At 30.7% G+C, this 5,328-nt stretch overlaps 1 long non-coding RNA gene across 1 annotated transcript; it reads left to right on the top strand.

Annotated features, from left to right (window-relative positions):
- Positions 1–459: 459 nt before the first annotated feature.
- Positions 460–2,048, top strand: LOC134245138 (uncharacterized). The gene is made up of 3 exons (XR_009987358.1): positions 460–545; positions 1,529–1,663; positions 1,903–2,048. It is a non-coding gene; the product is annotated as an uncharacterized LOC134245138 (long non-coding RNA).
- Positions 2,049–5,328: the final 3,280 nt, after the last annotated feature.

Genomic DNA, 5,328 nt, shown 5'->3' with positions numbered 1-5,328 from the left:
TGTTATAGGTTTTGAACATTTATAACATAAATTAAATTTAACATTATTTAATGAAAATTTCAGTGTTAATTAGATTTATATATATGTACGTATGTGCATCTTTTGGTTTATTATATTTGATAATATGACGCCAAATATGAAAGCTATGGACACTATGACATTGCTTTTGGATCAGCCCTCGTACAATTGTCAAAATGTTTTTTTGATATTTTTATATAGCTAAACTATTTACAGCAAGTATTAAATTAATTGATCAGGAGGCTATTATTATTCCTTAATAAGGTGAAAATATAAATGAAAATATTCATGAAGACAATTATCATTTGGTTTTCCAAAAGATTTATTTAATTTTTTTTTATATATTTTTTCTTAGAAAATTATTCAACAAGGAAACTGTTTTAAGACGCACGGATTGGTTGATGCAGGTACTCTGACAGTATATAAAGCCTCATTCTCGACCATCTAGTCATCTGCAGTGTCCTAAATCAACATGGGAAAGCTCTTGGTTATATTTACCGTTCTCTGCCTGGTGGCCATGACGACCGGTAAGTATACTATCAATTTTAATTTTCAAAATAAAACTAGCTATAAAATATTTTTTTGTTCTAGTACTATGTTAGTCTGTGCTTTCAAAATTTATATGTAATATAAAACAACAAAAAATAAAGAAATGTTGAAATTTTTAGCCTGATACGTTCAAACTAGACTCTTGTTAACATGGAAACAAAAATATTTTTTTTGTTCTAGTAGGGTTCAATGGTACAGTATTCTAATATAATATATAAATATAAATAAAATATAATGTTAAAAATACCTACAGGTAGTGAATCCAATAAAATTTGATGTATATATTGTTTGATTGGGATTCGCTGGAGAACCCAATTATGTTCGAATCTGTATTAACACCTTGATTTATATATACAAGTGGTCTATATGGAAAACAAGAAACAGCATCAAGTATGAAAATAAAAATATTACAACTTCAGTATTCTTGACAGAATTTAAGACAGAAATGAAATTAATCTTTCAACTCTTAAGAAATGATAAGAGCAACTTCAGTAGAGATTTGAAATAAACATTAGATATGCTAAAAGACTTTGATTGACTGTTACCTGTTTTCCTCACTACAAGATTTGAATAAAAATATATATGATGGATTTTTTTTCTTTGAACTTAGTAAGCAATTTCTTTTTTCTAGAAAAATTGTGAAAATCTATCCAAACTCCTATGAGTAATCACGCTCACAAAATTTGGGAGAAGAAATAATACTAATGAAAAAATATTCATGAACATAATTTAAGATAAATAAAATCATTCGTCTTCCGTTCTGAAGGGTAGACCCACTAAGCCGTTTTTTTTGTGTTTTATGACTAGTTTTAATATTTTTAACAATAATAAATATTTGATTTAATTCATAGATAAATAAAGAAATAAAGCGCTCATGATCATTACAAAGGTGAAATCTACAAACTTTAGTAATTGTATAAAAGAGTTTAAACTAATTCTACAAACTTTTTTTAAAATTTAGCCCTCATCCCTAATGTTGGATACGAAAAATGCGACTTTCAACGCAGATGCTATTACAACTCCCAGTGTTACGGCGGAGAATATTGCAAAATTATTGCCCGTTTCCCACATCCGATCGCCTTCTGCTGTTTAGGATGTGAGTATCTGTCCATGTCTCGTATGTAAAAATAACATGAAATATATATGATGCATTTTATTTATATTCTTCAAATTGACCATCTTTACTTTTACTTTTTTAGTTTGTCAAACCTTTTTCAAATTCCCTTTGATCGCCTTTTCTGTTCACATAAATTAAGAGTTTTGACAGTCAAAATCTTGAGTGGAATAGCAATATCAACTGAATTATGAAATACAATCTAATCTATTTTATTACAGATCACCCCGCTAGAGGATACTATTAAAACAAGAAATACGCGAGCCAGATCACTTCATTGTTGACTAAACAAGGATATTTGACTTTTGATACTCAATGTTCAATTTATAATTGATGCATTTGAATAAAACCTTGCATTTAAAGTCAACTGTCTCTATCAATTTTTATGTATACTTTACGAATTTTGACTTTCAGATCGACAAGTTGAAATTATTAACAATGTAATTAAGTTACAGAAGGAAACATAAGTAAATGGAGACTTATTCAGTCCTTGATATGGTCTAACAATTTAATTTTTACCAACAATGAACTCAACAAATATACAAGAAAGACACAAGGGGCCTAAATACTGGCATGATGCGAGGAATTGGTAATCATGCATTTCGACAATGTTCAATGTCCTATTTCTAAGAAAGTTTATAACTGATATTCATATATGGGAACTTTTCAGCGAACTTTACTAAAATCCCCTTACATGTCTTTAGTTTATCCTCTGAAACAGATGAAGTCCTACTAAATACATTGTATATGTACATTTATGTAAACACATAGTACATCGTTATAATTGTTTGGAAATATTATATACGCTGTGATAAAAAAATCAATTTTACTAAGAATAAATATGACGATCAAAAGACAGATTTTAGAGAAAAAAAACATTCGATCATCATCAACCTTGTAAATTTGAAACCCAAGGATCCAAGAATATAGTCCCGAGGACTGTTTTAGGACTGATTTCTTACAATATTGGAATGCTGTGAGTTTGTTTTCAAACTTGAATGGGACTGGGACGCACCGTTTTGGAACTCAAAAGTTCAGAAAGCGACTTTAGTGGTCGCAGCAATCCCCAGGACTGAGTTTCCTTTCTAATGCTTTTATTTTTCGTAGGTTTAAAAAATTGTGTCGAGAAATCCAAGACCCTTGCTTTGCAAGTTTCTTTGGACAGTTTTTCATATGCAGCAAAGGGAAAAAATAAAACAAGGATACTTTACAATTTTTAGACAGTAAAATACGCATGAGGAAAATGGATGTAAAACTGCACATACGGCACATCTTACAAATCAAATTCCACTTTTTTATTGCGGTGCAGTGTAGTATTAAATAGAAAATATAAATGATTTTCATAATTACAGCAAATATTTTGGCAATTATAAAATATGGCGATGGATGGAGAAGAGAACTGTTTAAACAGAATAATTTATTTTTAGAATAAAAGTTATGCTAAAAATTTGCATATCTACTGCTGTGTGCAGAAACAATCAGAGTTAGATGTAAAACGCGACTAACTGTTTAAGTAAATGAAAAAGGTTTGCCATTCTCTCGTCTTTTAAACAACGTTTTGAATTTTTGACCGAATTTTTTCCTCCATGAAATGATTGACAAATAAGGAAAACGTCGCCATTTGGATGATAATATTTCCATTTCTATTTGTTTTCTTTGTGATGACTGTTTGGGAGTTAGTGGAGTTGGTTTCTTGAAAATTCTACCGGAATGTAAATTAGGCAAATCCATAGGTCAGGAGTAATGGAGGCCTACTACGCATGTAAATCTCGTGCGCGTCTATCGTTGTATCTAAGGAGGTCAAAGAACTACGAACGATAGGATTGTCCCGCCTACCTCCAAGTCAATTTTTCAAAAACTTAACATTTCCGAATATTTTTATTATTTTTTATAGATATTTACATGGATTTTCATAAGACATTACTTACTTTGGAAACAAAGAGAGATATCTGTATAATTTTAGTAAAACTGTGTTTTTCACTATAGAAATCAACGGAAAACGGAAAGAATTTTTAAACATCCCCCCCCCGTACTCCAGCATGCTAGAGGTTCACGGCGAGATACTTTTGACTTGGCACCGCGTAACTGGGGTATATAAGGATCGTAGGGACGTTAACCGAGGCTCTTACTTGTAGGAGTCCCCCCTCCCCCCCTTGAAACAAAAATTCTTTTTAACAGGTAATATGGACTGTCATTTCACAAATTCACACCAAAGCTTTTTGTGTTTAACGGAGATGGGGACATATGTTTATAAAGAAAAAACGACAAAAATGCTTATTTTTTCACCAATTTCAAAGCGATTTAGATCTAAAACGTATTTTATTGATATATACATGTTTAACTTATTTGCGTAAATATAAGAAAAGATATAAGGAACATTAAAGAATATCCAAGACTATTTCAATATATGGTAAAGCATGAAAGTGCAATTTCAATGGAAGATATCATCTACCCCCACCCCTATTTTTCAAGAACTCAAATTGGGGATAATTTACTTTATAGCGCTGGTATTGAAATAATTAATCAGCTATCACTGAACTGTTCTTTGTATCAAACAAAGATTTTATGGCCAAAGTGCCATAAATATTGAATTAAATGGGTGTAAAATGTAGGCGGGAATCGAGAGTTAGAGTGTGTAGTTCCTTGCATGTAAATCTTGTGCGGCTGTCTTTGTGTTTGGCGTCAGTGGGCCAGGACTAGGTCCTATTGAAAATAACATGGGAGTGATTTAAATCTATTACTCTACATTTTTTAAATCTAAATCTACAAATTTATTTCACAAGGAAATGGAAATATAAGGAATCATTACCTAGTTAGTATAGTGTTCCAGGGATATCAACGATAGTGGGAAACGTAGGAACCTGTTTTACATAAATTATCCCACGTTTCCCACCATCGTTGATGTTCCTGACACACTATACCAACTAGAAAGTGATTCCTTAATAAAATTCAGGTTAAAGCTACATATGCTGTACATTCTAACAAGAATTAGATCGAAAAATGAGTAAGAATTGCCAAAGTCATAAACGGCTAAATTTGATAAAATTAAGGTTTTATTTTGTTTGCTGATTTTTTTTTTAAATTAAAAGGTATATAGAAGAAAAGAATTTTCAAATAATAAATTATCGTTGTTTCTTCATTACCAACAATATGTATGACTTCAGTTGTAATAAATGTATAAATATTTATTGATGTGATTCAATATGAACAAATAAACCTACAATGGTGATTGAAACTCTTCGTAAAATTAGTATGAATTCACCAAAACGTATACTCAGTAAATTGTGCCTCAAATGTTTGATTAACATTAATACCAGGCTTTTAGAATCAATGAAGAAACAATGAGAATTTCCAGAAGGAAATATGCACCGGACTAAAGGTAGGCCTTTATCCGACTTGAAATTTGACTGGAGGGCAAATCATCGCTTCTGATGAATAAAATGAACTTTTGCAAAGCAGAAAGGGTCTTTAGAATCTACGGAGGGATAATCAAAACAATTTTGATCTGAAGACCATAAAAATAAAAGAAAATGCTAAACGAAACATCAATATTTTTTTTGAAAATATTTTTTCCACATTATGTTATTATCTACAGAATAACGTATGAGATGTGGTTTATCCAAGATAAATAGATCTTTTCCTGAGAA

This window comes from Saccostrea cucullata, unplaced genomic scaffold (assembly GCF_032062105.1).
Source record: "Saccostrea cucullata isolate Sc308-1 unplaced genomic scaffold, CSIRO_AGI_Scuc_v1 ctg53, whole genome shotgun sequence".
NCBI classification, from domain to species: domain Eukaryota; kingdom Metazoa; phylum Mollusca; class Bivalvia; order Ostreida; family Ostreidae; genus Saccostrea; species Saccostrea cuccullata.
This window is presented reverse-complemented; position numbering and strand designations above follow the sequence as displayed.